General features: G+C 44.5%; 1 long non-coding RNA gene across 4 annotated transcripts; it reads left to right on the forward strand.

Moving 5' to 3' along the window:
* The first annotated feature begins 706 nt into the window (after window positions 1-706).
* On the forward strand, window positions 707-5,545 carry LOC119088222. 4 transcript variants are annotated; one of them, XR_005091846.1, is made up of 4 exons: window positions 707-1,243; window positions 2,434-2,728; window positions 2,933-3,105; window positions 4,829-5,545. It is a non-coding gene; the product is annotated as an uncharacterized LOC119088222 (long non-coding RNA). The 4 variants fall into 4 exon arrangements; XR_005091845.1 differs by having other exon boundaries at window positions 707-1,029; window positions 1,155-2,728; XR_005091847.1 differs by having other exon boundaries at window positions 707-1,029.
* The last annotated feature ends 12,848 nt before the right edge of the window (window positions 5,546-18,393 follow it).

Consider the following 18,393-nt stretch of genomic DNA (forward strand, 5'->3'; position numbering starts at 1 on the left):
ATCAGTCATGTGCAAACCATTCTATGTTCATGTGTTGCCGCATTGCCTTTGATTGCCATGGGTACTTTTCAGAACCATGAAGAGCACGGGGAAGGTCATTGGTGGCTTAAAAGGTTGAGGGAGAGAAAGAGCTCTCAGGCTTTCTTTTTAGCTGAAGATTTAAACTGTTTATGTGTTCTCTCTCTCTCTCTTTGCCATCTTAAAAAATAATCCTTATTTTGATTAGAATGGAAACAAAAGGATTACAGGCATCTGAAGGGTGATTTGTAATTGGTCTCCAGACTGCGCTCCTGTTTGTGTTTGTCAAGAGCAAGCTCTTGGATGAAGCTGTAGGGGTAAATGTTCATCAGCCGGGATTACAGGAATGCTTTAACCTTGACCTATCACTTTAGGACCACGATGCCCTTTGCTTATTCGCCGTCTGCTCCATTCTAATGCCCCTATCTTGGCAGAAGCGTTTAAAATGGCCAGAGAAGGCTTCCGTGCTTCCTCTCTCTGCCTCATCCTCCCCCAAATGTAAACAACTAGCCTTTACCAAGACAAAGAAAAACAGTCAGGCCTGTTGGCCTGATGATGTCTTTTTTCACGTGTGCTGTCAGAGGGAATGGCCAGTGCACGTAGGATTGATTTCCCCTTGGCCCCGCCTCTGCAGCGAAATTTGTTAAAATTAACAGACTTCCGGGAGAAGCCCAAAAGACGGTGTCAGAGAGAAAAAAAATCCAATTATTTTTAGTCCATTGAGTCATCTGCAAAGAACAAGAGGAACAAGGAAGCTGGCTGCATGTGTGAAGACATGCACGACAGACGCATTTTATCAGAGCAGCAGCTAGGGAAGGGCCCTGTAACCTTAGCTTCGAGAACCCACGGGACACGGACATGACGGGAGGCCACTGGTTTGCATCAGGCGCAGAGGTTCAGGCGCACAATGGCTTGTTTGCTGTTACAGTCGGACCTTTATTCCGAGTCGTCAAGTGTTCATTGTAAAATGTCTGACTACGGAATCCCGAAGACAGCCCCCTTTGTTGTTCGGTAGGTGGGGAGATCAGCACAATTTATTATAATTATGGAGTTCCACTTTACTTTTTTCTCCATCCAGCAACATTTTTGACTCGTTTTAGATTAAAGTGTATCTCTCATTAATTACGGCATTTTAGTTCCCAGCTTGTAATTGGTATCTGGTGCTCTTGACTCCTGGTGCTCTGGGCGACGATATTTCAAGGGGCCCTCGATGAGTTTGCCTGAGGTAAAGTAAAATGGAAAGTACCGACTTTCTTAAATAATTTGAGTTATTCCTTGTGGCTCCCAAGATTTAAGGTTGCTGCCGCATGGGGGCTGGGCGTGCTGAAAGGTAGGTGGTACATGCGATTATCTTCCAATTGGAGCGACCCAAATAGAGGGTCTGTGTGACTGGCAGGGCTGTGTGCCAGGACATAATCAAATAGGAAACTGGGTGCCAATGGTAATTTTTGAAATGTGCTTTTATGACATCTTCTACGAAGATGAAAGCAGTGTTCTGTAAAACAAACAGACAGCGCAGGACTTGAGCTGAGGCTCTGATAGGAAATTTATGTATATTTCACCAAGCCCGACTTGAAAGGAATTACACTTGATTTGAAACTTTTAATTGTTCTTGCTGTTTCTCTCCACAAATAAGGAAACGCCGGCTCTCTGCAGACAGACTCTCCGCGCCAGCGATCAGTTTCTTTTCAAGGCTCGGCCGCACTAATTGCTGACTGTTTGATTCGGTGCCCTTATGAAATTGAAGGGTGCCGCGAGGCAGGGAGAGAAGGCGCGGTGGTGCTTGTGGGTTCGGGGACTGGGGGAACCCACAGCTGTGGCCACAAGCCAGTCTCGTTATCCCACGGCTCCAGCCGGCCATCCAGGGGGCCCCACTTCCTTACTTCAGATTCGTGTCTCGGGCTGAAGGCTTAGCGTCCCGGGGCTTTGACTCCGTATCATTTATCACTGCTGACCGATAACAGCCCCACTTTCTTCCAGCAACCAAACACGGCCATTATGGTTTTGTTTTAATGTGGTACGTGGCATTGTATTTCACTGCCTGTCAACCACCGGTTTGCAAAATAGGAATATATTAAAGGATGTGTATTTCCCACAGAATCGACATGTTGCTTCTTTTCAGCAATCTGGTGATTTTACAGCCTCTCCATGAGCCCATCTCTAAGATTGCTCCGTGCTTGCTCCTGTTAAGTCTGTTTCCACTGGGGTAGTAGATGTTGAAGTGAACTTATTGGTATCTGAGAACCTACAGGTGTCTGATAATATCAGAGACTATTCATCAGTTAGGCAACCTGACAGTTTTTTTTAAAAATGGGATTTCAAAATCATAAATTCAAGGTATTAAAAGAAAATCAATTATGTATTTATGCAGCAAGATTGTCAAGCATTTTTTTTTCCTGAATGACAATTCTACAGAAAGTGGTCGTGAACGCAGAGTGCCTGGGTTCAAATCCTGACCCTGCCTCTCGCCAACACGGAAGCCTCTTCAGCCACTGTTCTGTGCTTCAGCTGCTCGCGTCCTGAAGGCTACAACGGTCCCCTCATCACAGCTGTTCCCATGTGCCTCACACCACAGCACAGGCACCTGTGGTAGACCGGTGCCACCTGCCATTGCCGAATCCTGCGAGCACCGACTTCACGCTTTCCCTTCAACGGGGGTCAGCTGCTTCTTACACACTCGGGACCCTGATGATTACACAGCGACACTGTGGTGAGCTCCTGGGGACCCACCCATCTGCCCCCGATGCTTCTCACCACTCATCTCCTGCCTCACAGCTCTCTGTGTTTTGTTTTCCCTCACTGTTTTCTTCAGCACCCCCACCCCCAGCTGAAACCCAGCCCCTACTCTTCCTTTTATTGCAATCATCCTGTTTTTAGTGATCTGAGGTCCCTGCCCCCCCCCCATGATTTTCAGAAAGCTTCTTGACTGCAGGAACCATGTACAACCTTGTCACACGGTCTTTCCCAGGCCCTGGTGCATAGCGTGTGCTCCATCCGGCCTGTGCTCCAGGGATCCCTCTCTGGGATCAGATTCTGGTTTTACAGTGTGCTGGCCAGCGTGGTCATGAAGATACCCAGTTCTCAAGTGTAAGTGACCTGACCTCACTAATATACAATGACAACCGTGTTGATCTCTCTCAGAGTCGTTGGGATTAGAAGCAAGTCAATAGGACTGCTCAGCAAAGCAGTCATTACCGTTGTACCGGAACTAAGAGAGTCACGCGTAACCTCATCTAGTACCTCCCATATGCTGCTGCGTTTGTGCCACGGCGGCCGTGGCCACATTCAGATATAATCAGAAGAATGGCGGTTTCTCAGTGTGATGTTGTGAATTACACCGAGGACAAAGCAGGATGGCCAGCAACTCCTATGTTCACACAAAGTAAAATTCATCCTGTCATTCTCGTGTGTGAGCACACATGCAGGTGTGTGTGCAGGTACACTTTGTCCATACGTGCACATGTGGAGGCCAGGGCTTGATGTCAGATGGCTTCCTTTGTCATTCTTCCATCTTAGTGTTTGAGACAGGGTCTCACATGGAACCTTGAACCGGGATCTCACTGTCTTGAGATGGCCAGTGAGAGCCTAGGTCGATCCCCCTAGCTCTGGAGTTAACGTGTGTGTGCTATCACACCCAGCCTAGCTTGTTTTGGGGGGCTGAGGACCCAAACTCAGGTCTCATATTTGCATAGCAAACACTTTACCCAGTGAACCATCCCCCCGGGCCTTTGTAACCCTTTAAAATACACCTTTAATTCTTAATGCATCACATTCCATTTTAATTTTATTTCTGCCACTAAACTTCAGTTGGACTCCAATTATCTGAAGGTATATTTATCTACACAGTCCAAATTCACTAGATAATTGCAGGTAGAAACCCAATAGTTCCAGGAACCATTATTATTATACATTTAATAAACGTAATCCCTGCATTCTGTCTATATAAAGATATGGCTTAGGCAGATAAATATTATACTTCCAGGCCTGCTGGCTTATGGTCATACTTTACAGATCATAAGCCATAAAAATCACACCCCGCAGATCTGGAAGAAAGCAGGGGGACTCTGGTTGAACCTCATTATTTTATGGGGCTCGGGAGGTGAAGGCACTTTGTCCAAGGCCATTGGTTCAATGAGGAGCCATGGAACTAGAGGAGGTCTCCTCCCCCTGGTTGGTTGCCAGCCAAACTAGCAGGATCCCAGGCCTTCGCACTTTGACCCACAAGCACGGTTCCTACTGAACTTTCCAGTATGTGTGGTGGTATTGTGTTCTCCAAAATATTGTGTACTCTAATAAATTTATCTGGGGTCAGAGAACAGACAGCCACTAGATACAAAGGCTAGAAAATGGTGGCACTCACACCTTTAATCCTAGTATTCCAGAGATAGAAATCCCTCTGGATCTCTGTGAGTTCAAGGCCACATTGGAAATAGCCAAGCATGGTGACACACGCCTTTAATCCAGAAAGCCAGCTTTAATCCAGGGATGTGTAGAAAGCAGAAAGATATATAAGCGTGAGACAGAAACTAGAAGCTTTTGGCTGGTTAAGCATGTGGCTGATTAAGCTTCAGGCTTTCCAGCAGCAGTTCAGCTGAGAGCCATTGGGATGAGGACATAGAAGCTTCCAGTCTGAGGAAACAGACAGCTGAGGAACTGGCAAGGTGAGATAGCTGTGGCTTGTTCTGTCTTCTGACCTTCCAGTATTCACCCAATAATGGCTCGGTTTGATTTTATCAATAAGAACTTTTAAGATTCCTGCTACAAGTATGATTACAGGTTTTGATTAAAAACCATTTCTTTTTTTTCCAAGAATGCAGGCTCAGGACCCAGGAGGCCCGGCTTGCCTGACGCCATCTGCAATGAGGCTGGGTACCAGCATGGTGTTCCTTCCCAATCTTCATCTGTAAAGAGGAGAACATGCTGCTTTATGGCACCATCACAAGGACTTTAGGAGCAACTAAAGCTTTTAAAGAGAGGCCACAGATGTCCTAGGTCTGGACTTTATGGCCACAATGTCTGGGTCTAGAATCCAGGCTCTGCCACCTATCATTTACGCAAACTTAGGGCAGGTTATAAATGAAAATCAAGGTTGTCTTATTAAATCTGCTGGAAGATTGGTAAAATTGTATAAAGTATTTGATTCAAAGTGGACTCTCACAACTGATGGTAGCTCTTACCAACTCATTCAGACGACAGATAAAAATTCCCATGATTGTCTTTTGCATTCTTGTGACGTCATTCTAACAGATGCTGCCTCAGCTGACCAGATTTCACTTTCTGTGATTTTTATCTATGTGAAGTAGACCTGGGTCGTGCTAGCTACGTACTGTGCATCTGCTGCACTGAACTGAGTGAATTCAGAGGAACGTGTCTTTATTCTCGGGCTTTTCTTTGCCTTGCGTTGTTGAAAATTGGGAAGTGTTTCACACTGGGCTACATTTAGGCTTTAGTGCTACTTCCGTAATGGTTTGCCGGAGTCTTTAACTATATACATTTCATGAAGAAAAAGAAATGGCTTCTTTGAAAATTTGCTCTGAGTTTGTTTTTCTTCCCCACAAACAATGAACAACACCTTCACTTAATCCAAATTAGCAAATCTAATAAACGCTGTGTATGAGGAGCTATGGTGTGAATCACAGACCCAGAGTGGCTCTGCACTTCTAAATGGCCTTGGCCAGCTTCCTTTCTTCATCCACAACATATGCACATGTATACAACTCACAAAGAGCCATGCCAAAGTCAACTGAAAGACCTTGGTGGACCGTGTACGTATAGGTGGAGGTCAGTTGGGAAGAAGGACTCTCCACGATTGGAGATGTCCCCAACCAGGAATGCACAGAACTATATTGCGCTTTCAACTCCAATTTTTTCCCTCCACTCATGAGGAAGAAGAGGGATTGAAAAATCAAACCAAAGCACAGTAGCACATGTAAATTCCTAAGTCCTTCATTAGAAAGCAAAACCGCAGGGTGGGAGTGATCAAAATAAATTGTATTGTCATAAAGCAATTAAGAGAAAATTAGGCAATCATAAGGTGATAAAAGCCTATTAGTTAAAGGGCCTGAAAAACACAGCAGGTTGTAAAAATTAAATTCTCACACACAGGAACAAAATGCAAATACATGCAATTGTCTCACCACGGCAAACTGTCGGATTACTGATTTGGGTGGAGAGCAGTTTCATGTCTTACCCTTGCTCAGATTTGAGAAATTCGACTTTTTAAGTTCTCCTTATCCCCCCACCCTTTACAACAAACCTTATAAAACCAGCCAAAACCAGAAGAAGATAGAAGATGAAACGCAACAGCATGTGATGAACTTCAGGTTGATTGGTTTTCTTTCTAATCCGTTGGGGCCACACTAGAACTATAATCTGTAAAGAGGGCCAGAGGAACCTCCTGCTGTTAGAAACTCAGAGGGTGAGTTCTGAGGCTGGGGGATGGCAGCCCGAGTTCACACTTGACTTGGTTAGCAGGTATGGATCCTCATCTGAGGGCACACCACTCCCCTTCTTTTTCTAAACTGAGGGCTTTCTCCCTCAGGCCACCGTCCCCCTCCCCCCAACGATACAGTTGAAAGATGTGGTTTATAAGAAGAATCAAGGTGTGTTGTTTTGTTTTGTTTCTTTCCTGGAAGAGACAGGTACTAAATAATGTTTGGCTGTGTGAGTCATGGGATCTTCCTTGCCAATCCTGCTGTTGTAGAGTAAAAGGGGCCATGGGAAAGGCAGGAGCAAAGGAACCTGCCCATGCCACTGAATCTCCTTGGCCAGATGGCGCGGCCTCAGGTTTGACCTGGTTTGCTGATTGATACCCAGCATCGCATTACTTTTTCCTGGGGAGACACACCACACAGGGCACCAACAGACCAAAGAAAACCTTCCACCCAACTGCAGCTTGGTGAGCCAGCTAGTTTATGGAGGTTACTTAGAGGAGCCTGGGCAATTCTCAGGCAGCTGGGTAACAGAATAACCCCACTTCAGCACACTTCATGCCTCATGGAAGCTGCATAACTGAGACCAGGCAACCTACTTTCCATATACTCTATATTCTAGCTCCCCATAATACTGCCATGTGCACACGCCGAATCAGAGACAGTGGTGGCTGGAGTCTCAGATGAGGGTCTCATGACTTTCCCTCTACCCCTTCCATGGGGAAATATCAATGCATCTCATCCCATAATGGCCCCAGAAGGTGGACCACAGAGGCTCTGCTGCCAGGTGGTAGTTGGCACAGTGTCTGGAAGACAGAATCCCACTGTACTTGGCCTGTTCAGTTTTTCTGTTTTCAGAAATCATTATGGAGGCCTTAAAATACGCCTAACCAATGTGTCTTGGTGTCATAGGGTTGTTTGTCTTGAGCAGATTGGCCCGGTTTCCTTGAACAGTGTTTTTATTATTTTTTTTCTAAGTGCTGTTCTGTAGTCACGCTCATCGAGAGTCATGCTGCTACAAGCAATGGAAGTCCTGATCTCTGGTTTATCATATTCCTTCCCCTCCCTCCCCCCATCCTGGTGTGTGAGATAGAGTCTTTCCATATAACCCAAGCTGACCCCAGCGTTGCTATGCAAGCTTGACATCACAATCTTCCCGCTTCAGCTTCCTGTACTGAGATTACAGGTGTATGTTTTCATCATATATATTTCCTATCAACTTCCCATTTCAAATTCTCCACTACTGATTCTTGCTCCATTTCAACAGCAAGCATGAACAGAATGCAGACTGTTGCTAAGACACAATGCCCTCACAGGTGTCCCCAGACAGTCGTCTCCTCTTGTCCACAATGGCTGATCTGAACAGAAGTTAGGAAACCTATTTTTCTGTACATGATTAATAAGTTGTTCCAATTCTTATAGTAAACTATTTTTCCTAGCATTGATTAGATACCATACTTATCATGTCTGAAATTTCCATATGTACATGAGTCTGTTTCTAGATTTTCATTTGTTTCATTCATCTATTCCTCTACGAACACATCTCTCCCATACTGTATCTTCCTCACCAGGAAAGTCCCTATTCAGGTTTTCTTCTCGGTCTTTAGGAAAAATTAGTTCCCCTGAGGCCTTGTCCTTTTTTCCTAATAGCATTATGTAACAGCTTTGCAACTCACTGGTTTTTAAAAGAGCAAACAGGAGTACTTGTAGCAGAAACCTACATACTGAAAACACAAAAGCCTGAGCTTCACGCTACCGCAGACGAAGCTCCTGAGAGTGACGCACCATCCCTAGATCCAACTGTATCATCCAGCACGGAGCGTGACCGGGGGATGGGGCCAAAAGGGGCGGTGGACAGGGCCCGGAAGGAAGAGACAGAGGGCAGGAGGCTTCAAAGAGGGTGGGTCAGTCCAGGAGCTTCTTGATGAAGGTCTCATTGGTGATTTCAGAATGCAGTGGCCCAGCCGTCTCTAGGACACAGCCGCAGGACTGGTAGGGCCAGCCTCACAGCACCGTGGCCTTGCAGAAGCCTTTGGTTCAGCGTTAGATGGGACTGAGCCCTCCTTTCCCTCCTGTAGATCCCCAGTCTTCCCTTTCTGGCTGGACTCAGGTCTTGTTGCCTTGCCTGAGTAACTTGCTTCTTCCCATTCTTCCAGTCCCATCTGTGCCTGGGTTAATTTGACCTCATTGACGGCTTGGTTCTCGCTATCCAGTACTCTGGCTTTGATGGTGTATTAGTTCCTCTTTTATTGCTCTGATGAAACACCATTGCCGAGGCAACTTACGAAAGGAAGCCTTTAATGGGTTTCTGGTTCCAGGGGGTTAGAGTCCACCATGGTGGAGCAAAGACATGGTAGCAGAACAATAGAGAGCTCACGCCTTATTCCACAAGCAGGAGGCAGGGAGGCACACTGAGAATGGTGCAAGTCAAAGCCCACCCTTTGATGGCACACCTCTTCCGGCAAGTCAAGGCCACACCTCCTAATCCTTCCACAAAGGTTCCACCAATTCCAGAGCGAGTATTCAAACTTACGAAGCTAGGGGGTCCATTCTCATTCAAACCCCACCGGATGGCAATGATCTCCACTCGGGTCATTTTATCTCTGGATTTCAATTCCCGGGCAATCTTCCTGATGCTTTGATTAACCCTGAACCCTGAAGAGCAACTCTCCTCCAGGATGACATCCATGGCATTCAATGCTTCTATTTCCCCCACAACTCACTGCGTTGGTGTTCCAGTTCACACTGGCAGCTCATTTAAGCGACTCTGGTGGTGGTGGTGGTGGTGGTGGTGGTGGTGTGTGTGTGGTAACTTTTTATAAGAAAATATCAGATAGATCCTACAGAGTGTGTTTGTTTCTCAATTGATCCTTTCATTTATTTCATGAAGCCCTGTGTTATATGAATTGTGGTAGATATTGAGGAGGCAATATCTCAGCCCCAGGGCTCCAATTCAGCACTTGAAGTTACTCATGTAACTTCTCATGTGCATCCTGGGAAAGCAGGTGCTCAGTACCTCTTAAACTAAAGGGAAAGCTACCTGGACAGGTTATGGCTCTTTTACCACTCTAAGTGGCAGGTCATCTATTTGATACACATTTATATATATATATGAATGTATGTAAATATCTATATATGTATTATTAATTATAAAGTATACATTTATATATAATATACAAACTGAAACACTACTATGTAATGATGTGATCAATAGTCATAATGATATTAGTACAGCAGCAGTAAAGGCCCATCAGGGGAAATTATTTTCTTCAAGTCAAGAGAATGAAGTCTCTGGTCAGTGTGGAGACTCAACATTTCTGCTGGACAGTATCAATGATCTGGCTAAGGGATCATTCTCAGTAAAGGTAGGGCCACCTCCAGGAAAGCAAGTTCACCATAAACCTCACTGAAGAGACAGACAGAATAATTATCTCTTTAATGGAATGTTGTGCTTTCATTTCCAGAATTCCCACTCGAGAATGCAGTAGCTTAAAGGGCAGTGCAGCTCTGTGAGGCTGCCTGTTTTTCTGAATTACTCAGAAAAGCATATTTCCAGTTATCTATTTCTAAGCACACTTTCTCTGGTACTTTGGGCTTGCTCACTTTTTCTCTAATGCTCCCTCCCCGCCACGTGGTTACTTGTGCGCAGTGTGGTTGCTTGGCCTCTATACCATCTTAACTCTGCGTGACATCCTTCTCTCCTCCATTCTCCTCCTGGCAGCGTCTGGGGTTGACAGCTTGCCTGCCCTGACGGTTTTCTTTTAATCGCTAATAAAACTGTCCTCAAGCTTCCACTGGAGTCCATTCTTAAATTCTTGTGTTAATGAGACAAGAACCCCAAGAGGGGGCCCTGATATCCTCCATATCAACATCACCAATGGAATTCCTTATATTTATGACCTGGATTCACATTCATACTGAGGTTTTAATCATGGTTTAGAATTAGCCTGGCAACTTTTAAAGACATGGTTCCCACTCCCCAATGCAGATCAATATTAATCCTGAAGGTGGGACCTGGGGTTGGTGTTTTAAAAGCTTCCCTGTGAGTCCAGTACACGACCAGGATCAAAACCATTGTCTGAGCAGGAATTTTGGAAGAGCAGCTTGCTTGCCTGCTCCACACATATTGTCTGTCACCAAACCTGCTTCTTCTTAAACATACAGAAAGCTTCTGGGTGACGACAATGTGGGTCAGGCAATCTAACTTAGCATTCAAAACTTGGTTTTATTTTTGTCCTTCCTCTGTTGCCTCAATCCTCTGAACTCAGAAAGTGATGTATCAGAGAGAATTATTTATAATTTTTAAAAGGACCACATCAATGCTCAGGACTCAGGGGTCCATCTCTACAGAGAAATGGCTGTGGTATTTTTGAAGAGCCTGGTAAGAATTTCAACAGAATGAAAAGTCAGTTGAGTATTAACAGAATCAAAGCAAGTCCACAGTGGAATTTGACTGTTAAAACAACATTCTATCAGTCTGTCTTTCATGGACAACAGGACTCATGGCAGCTAGACTCGATTTATGAAGGGATAGATTGCATCCAGGGATGTTTAAACAGTGCCATGGAATTTCTCCATGGAGCACGTGTTGCTGCCATTTGAGGGGCAGGTAGAGCAACTGACCAGAGCTGAACTCCTGGATGTACTGTTAGCATCCATGCCTATCCCAAGCATCATCAAATGAAATCGTTTCTCAGGGTACTTGGTTCAGGTGGCATCTTCTCAGTGAGCATCACTGTACCCATCTTTAGGGACTGCTAGAAGTCAGTGCTGTCTTTTTTAAATAGAGGAAGCAGATATCTGCTAAAGGATTCATAAAACGTAAGATGGGTGTGTATAAGATCTGCAATGGCCCTAAGAATGACATACATCTGTCCTCCCTTTTCGTTTCTTTAGTAGAGGTACCCTGTGTGCACTCAACATAATCAAGACTTACCTGCTGTCTGTTATCTGTAAGTCCATGTACGTTTAAGACTGATGCTATCTCTCCTAAAAGAGTATGTTCTCATATTTAATAATGGAGTAAAAGAAAAGCTTTATTAATTGTTAAAGGCATTCTTGGTATCAGTGGAGTTTATGAGGACAGAGCTATAAATGGGTACCCAAAGGTGAGAAGAGGCACCTCCTTCTCCACATCCACACTCAGACCTGGAAGAACTTCTCTAACCCCACACACTTTCATTTATATGCATTTGCATATGAGATGCCACTGGAGCACAAAGTTCTTTTTACAATCAGTGACGTTTTCAGGGTGCTTGAAGGAAAGTTAAAATCTTATTGCCGCTATGAGGGAAAACTGATAAGACAATGCTGAGAAAATACAAGAACACAAGTAGATCTCATGGAAAAACTAGTATTTTTTTTTTCCCCACTAAGAACAGAACAAGGAGACTTCTCAAATACTGCCATAGAACAGGAGGGGTTTTGCTTGGTCCCAAGGACCAGTTCCCTCAGCCCCTTCAGGTCTTCTGCAGGTTTTGATTCTGTGAAAAAGTTTTGTCCCGGCCCTCCAGAGGAAGTCGGTGTCTCTAAGGACACTGGCTAAGTGAGCGGAGCCAAACAAAACCTGTGGGTAATGGAACATGCCACCACTCCCAGCGGAGACCCTGCTCCGTGACCACGCTATGCCCTCTCACACCTCCAGCACGTTGACCTACCCTCTTATCCAAGGCAGCGCTTTGGGTTTTGGCAAAGGAGCAGAAAGTCTCAAACGCAGACTTCAAAGACGACGGAATTCTATTTTAACCTTATGATTTCATTAAGCTGCTACCCACCATGAAAGGTCATCCATCGGTAAAGAACAAACAAGATAATCATTGGTTGGAAGGCCTCCAGGAAGGAGAGGGAGGGCGTGGCTACAGAGAAAAGCACAGAGTCATCAGATGTGTGTGGGGGCTGCTGTGGCTTCCCAGTACTCCGCGCTGTTTGCACACGGGAGGGGCCAGTTTTCCAATGCAAGCATTTGGTTAGCATTGGTCCAGCCTGAGGGAAGAAAGTTCATGCTGGGTCATCGCTCCCTGTGTTATCAAGCTGCTGTAATGTCTAGCTGCAGAGACAATAATCTTTCTCTCTCTTTCTCTCTGTGCATGTGTGTGTGTCTGTCTATCTGTCTCTCCTATCTCTTTGTTTCTTTCGTGTGTGTGTGTGTGTGTGTGTGTGTGTGTCTGTGTGTGTGTGTGCATGCGTGCGTGTGTGTGGTGTATGTGTGTGTGTGTGTGGTGAGTGTATGCACACATTCATGTGTGGTGTATGTGATGTGTGTGTGTGTGTGGTGAGTGTATGCACACATTCATGTGTGTGTACCATGCATGCAGGTATACATGCACACTTGAGTGTAGAGGCTAGAGGTCAAACTTGGGGAAGTCTTAATCTCGCTCTTCCTTATTTTTTGAGACAGGGACTATTACTGAACCTGGAGCTTATCTGTTAGGACAGGTCAGCTGGCCAATGAGCTCCAAGGGTCTGCTGGCATCTCAAGTCATCTCCCTCACTCCCTGCTGACGTTCTGTGACTGAGCCATCTCCCTCTGCCCCTTCTGTCTTGTTTTTTCCTTTTCCTTACTTCCTTCCCTCTCCCTGTTACCTCTCACGTTTCTCTCCTTCCTCCCTTCCATCTTTTACAGCAGTTGTAAGTTCATAGAGAAACTGAGTCCAGTACAGCATCATTCATGCACGCTGCTCCGTGCACAGCCACAGCCACAGCCTTGCACCATGCTCCATCACTGTCGACCTACATTGACACATCATCCACAAGCTGTAATGTTTACTTAAGGTTGTTCCTTTTTTTAAGAGCTATTTTTTATTTGTATGCATGCATGTGTATCTATATGTATGTATGACACATGTATGGGTGCCAATGGAAGCCAGAAGAGGACATCAAACCCCTGGAGGAGGAGTCACCGACTGTTGTGGGTCACTCAGCGTGGGTGCTGGGAACCAAATTCTGGTCCTCTGGTAGTGCAACAGGCACTCTTAACCACAGAGCCATCTCTCCAGCCTCTAGGCTTCTCTCTTAGCTGTATATTCTATGCAGTTGGAAGGATGTTTACTGATGTGTGTCCACCATTACACTATCATCGAAATATTTTTAGTGCTAAAAGTCCTCTGCTTTCCACCTAGTCAATCACTGTTTTCATCAAGGCTACCGTTCATCATTTAATTGCATCCATACTCTGTCTTTCCCAGGACATCATGTTGTCAGGGTTACGGTACATGTGCTCTCTTCCTGCTTGGCTTGTTTTACTTAGAAATATGTATTGAAGTATCTTCCATGTCTCTTTTGGTTTGGCAGCTTAGTGCTTTTTAGTACTGAATAAGATTCTATTGTTTGATTTTATCAGAGTAGATATTCAGTAACTACTAATACATTGATGCTTTTTCATTTTGGCAATTGCAAAAATAGCTGTAATAGGCACAATATATTGGGTTTTGTGTAAATGTAAGTTTTCAGTTCTATGTATCTCAAGGAGTATAACTGTTCTGTGGCCAGAACATGTTTAGCATTGTAAGGAATTGCTAAGCTGTCTTTCAAAGTGTTTAAACCAGTGGTTCTCCACCTTCTTAATGCTGTGACCCTTTAATATAACTAGTTACTCACGTTGTGGTGACCGCCACCATAAAATTATTTTTGTTGCTACTTCATACCTGTAATTTTGCTACTGTTATAAATCATAATGTAAATATCTGATATTCGACTCCTATGGAAGAGTTATTTGCAGGCAGTGGTAGTGCACGCCTTTAATCCTAGCACTAGGGAGGCAGAGCCAGGTAGATCTCTATGAGTTTGAGGCCAGCCTGGTCTACAGAGACAGGCACCAAAACTGCATGGAAAAACCCTGTCTTGAAAAACAAAAATGAAACAAACAAATAACAACAACAACAAAAACAACACAAAAAGGAAAGTTATTTGACTAAAAGGGTCGTGACCCCCCCACAGGTTGAGAACCATAGACTTAAATCATTTTTTGCATTCCCAAGTGTAGGTTGCAAGTCTATTTTTCCACATCCTTGTCAGCATCTGGTGTTTTGGTGTTCTTGAATTTAGTCATGCTAACCTGTGTTCGTGCCTTCCTGTTTTGATCTACATTTTGCTAACATCGTAGGCTACGGAACATCTGTTCTCACGGTCATTTGTTGTCTGTGTACCTTCTTCAGGGAGGTGTTTGCTAAAGTCTTTGACCCCATTTTACAATTGAGTTGTTCTCTCTCTCTCTCTCTCTCTTTTTTTGGTTTGTTTAAAGATTTATTTATTTATTATGTATACAGTGTTCTGCCTGTGTGCCAGATCTCATTACTGATGGTTGTGAGCCACCATGTAGTTGCTGGGAATTGAACTCAGGGCTTCTGGAAGAGCAGCCAGTGCTCTTAACCACTGAGCCATCTCTCCAGCCCCCGAGTTGTTTTATCAGTGGGTTTATACATTCTTTGTATGTTTTGGAAAAATCTTCAAGTCTTTGGTGGTCTCAATTGGAATGAATAGTTTGATATGAGATCTGACATACTTGACAATATTGTATCTTCTTATCCATGAACATAAAAAGTTGATCTATTTTTTAAATTCTTCTTGTTTTGTTCATCAAACAGATAATGAACACACACACATTTCATTAATGCCTAAGTAATTTGAGGTATTAATGTAAATGTGCTCTGTCTTTAATGTCAAATTCTGCTTGTTTTCTGTTCCCCTTGCTTCTTTATAGGAGACTGATTGATATTTGCATACTAATCTGTATCCTAAAATCTTATTAAATCTCTTGTTAGTTTCAGGTCTTTTGGTATTAATTCTCTCAGATTGCCCACGTAGACAGTCGTGTCATCTATGGACATAGGAAGTTTAACTTGTCTTTTCGAATTTGCATATATTTCATTTCTTATTCTTGTCTTATTATGGTAGCAGTACTGTGCTGTGGATTATGCTCATTGTTAATAATAAAGCAGTTTGACTGATAGCTGGGCAGGAAGAGATTGAGCACAAGAGCCAGACTAGGAGAATTCTGTGAAGAGGGAGGGTAGAGTCAGAGAGTTGCCAGCAAATGTGAAGAAGCAAGATGAGGCTGTTGTACTGAGAAAATGTACCAAACCACATGGCTAAACATAGATAAGAAATATGGATTAATTTAAGTGTAAGAGTTAGCTAGTAACAAGCCTGAGCTATGGACTGAGCATTTACAAGTAATGTTAAGCCTCTAAGTCAGTTATTGGGACTGGGCAATAGGGACAAAAAATGTCTGATTACAGGGCTATGCTAAACAAAGAAGGGCACCATGCCTTTTGCTGATCTACCTGGAAAAGCTAATTGCCATTTTCCAGTGTGGTGCTAGTTGAAAGGCTTTTGGAGCTTTTTGTCAAAATAAACGTCTCCTCTCTCGAGTTGCTCTTGCTGGGTATTTTATCACAACACTGAGAGAAGAAACTAGTATAGAGCTATAGTAGCTTCCCATTAATATAATAAAATGCCTGAGGCAATTCAGCTGGAAAGAGGAAAGTTGAATTTAGTTGGTGGTTCTGGAGGCTTTCAGTAAAACCCTGCTTTGGACGTTTGGTAAAGGCAGCACACCATATCAGAAGTGAGTAGCAGAGCAGACTACTTACCTCATGGGCCTAGAAGAAGAGTCAGCAGAGAGTGCACAGACTAGGGTCCCCAATCCTCCTCCAGCATGTTCGCCATGACCAAAGGACCTCACAAGGCCTGCTCTCTAACGATCCAAAGCACATCCCAGTAACACCATCCTGGCCTTTAATCTGTAGATCTCTGAAGGATAATCATCTAAACCATAACAGAAAGAAACCAATTATTGGTTCAATTTCTTTAATAGGGGCTGGGAAGATGGCTTAGTGAACAAAGCTCTTGCCCAGAAAACACGAAGACTTGAGTTCAGATCACCAGCTCCCATGTAAAAATCAGGCACCGAGGCGTGTGTTCACAATGCCAGTGCTGATGGGAGCTGGAGACCTGTGGATCCAGGTGGCAGTCGCCAGCTGTGAGCTGGAGACCTGTGGATCCCAGCGTTCAGTAGCCAGTCTGTCCAGATGAAATGGGAAGATCAGGTTCAGAGAGATACCCCATCTGAAAAAATAAGATAGAGAGTAATCCAGGAAGACACCCAACATCGACGTTTGACCTCCGCATGTACATGCACCTATGCATACACGTGCATCTGTGGACATACAAGAAACAGAGAATTTAAGAACTAAATAGACACCTATGTGTTTAATATGGCCTATTTCTACGTATATGAAGATTAGTAGATTTTGTTTCAAAGAGTTGGCCCATTTCATCCAGGTCATGAAAGGCACAGGCATAGCAGTCTTTTCATTTGCTGTTTGTTTGTTTGTTTGTTTGTTTAAGTCCATGTTATCTATTCTTGTTATAGTCTTCCATTTCTGACCCCCTCCCTTTCTTCTGTCTTGGAACTTAATAGTTTTCGTGATTCCTTTCAAAGAACTTTTGGTGTTCATGATTTTCTTCACTGATTTCCTGGTTTCTACTCTAACTTTTATTAGTCTCTCTGAAACTGATTTCTAGTTCAATCCCACTGTGGTCTGCAAACAGAAGTTCTAGGATTTCTCACAGTGTTTTGATTTTGGTGATTGTTCCATAAGAGCTGCATCGTGCTGCCATGGGATAAGTGGTCTGTTGATGTCAATTCGGTTATCGATTCATATCTGCATGCTTTGTCCTTGGGGACCTGCCGTAGAGGTCCAGGACAGTGGCCAAAATGTAAAACGAGTGAGTGACCCAAGCAAACAGTTCAAAGGGCATGCTGTTACTACTCAGATGTCTGATGAACGAGTGAAGAGTGGTAACCGGAAGGTCTCGATTTCTACACCTGTCACTGTGTATCTCCAAGTCACCGGAAATACATTATGGCAATCTGACTTTCAAAACATGCCTATGGATTACCTGTTATGGAGGAAGGTGTTGTTCAAAGATGCTAGTGAATTTGCCTGCAGCTTGAAGCATGATTTACACAGGACTGCTGTGTTTAGCTGAGTGGTAAGCTTTAGTGGACTGTGCAGTGGTCAGTGGTAGCACTGGATGTTGACAGGACTCGGTCCATCAGTACTCTACCATAGCCTTTTGCCCCCATTGCCTCAATGCCCAGGTCCAGCCTGACCATCATCTGTTCTGCTCCGGTAACAGGTCAGATGTAGCTGTGTGTGCATCCTCCTTCTCTCCAAGCGGTTGTCAGCCGTGGACTGAGGGGAGCTGCTTTGGAATTGTAGCTCTGGCTCCTTCATTCTCCATGTGGGATGACTGTAAGGCCTGTGCCCTGTACAGGCTCTGTGCATCCTTACCAGGAGAAGCATCACTTATCCACATCGGTAACTTGCTCTACCAAATCCTTCACTGCCTCTGTCCTTCCCTTTCTCCCTTTCCCATTTTCCTGTATTTCTTAGCACCATCAAACAAACCACTCATCCTTGATCATGGTATCAGGATTAGCTCCCAGAGTCCTCAAACTAAGACAGTGGTAAAATTGTGCTGCTAAATATAGGTTTACGCGAAAGCCAGATAAAAAGGCTTCAATTTCCCTCACGGCCCTGCACCTCCTTCAATGTGAGCTCACATTTCACTGGCCTTTGTGTCTGTGTTGACTTGAAATTTTCATGGGCCGATAGAAACAGACCAAAGTGGCCCTGGGCCCTCCTGCCTCTGCTGTCTTACTCCCCCTTACTGTCGGAGGAAAGAAGGGCGCAGCATAGAGTAGCTCCCCCAATTACCCCCACCCTACCACCCCACAGAGGCTGGTGCTGAAGGAGACCAACCACCCGTAGTTAACTCCCCAAAGATACGAATGAATCCAGCCCATCTCAGCCAGGCTTCCGAGAAGCCAGCAAACGACTAAGGACCCACACTGTAGGACCAGGACTGGTGGAGACCAGGGACATTAATGAAGAAGTCAGGATGGAAATCAGCCTTGACCTAGCTCTTGTGTGGCGTA

The sequence above is a fragment of the Peromyscus leucopus genome, chromosome 6 (assembly GCF_004664715.2).
Source record: "Peromyscus leucopus breed LL Stock chromosome 6, UCI_PerLeu_2.1, whole genome shotgun sequence".
Classification (NCBI taxonomy): Eukaryota; Metazoa; Chordata; class Mammalia; order Rodentia; family Cricetidae; genus Peromyscus; species Peromyscus leucopus.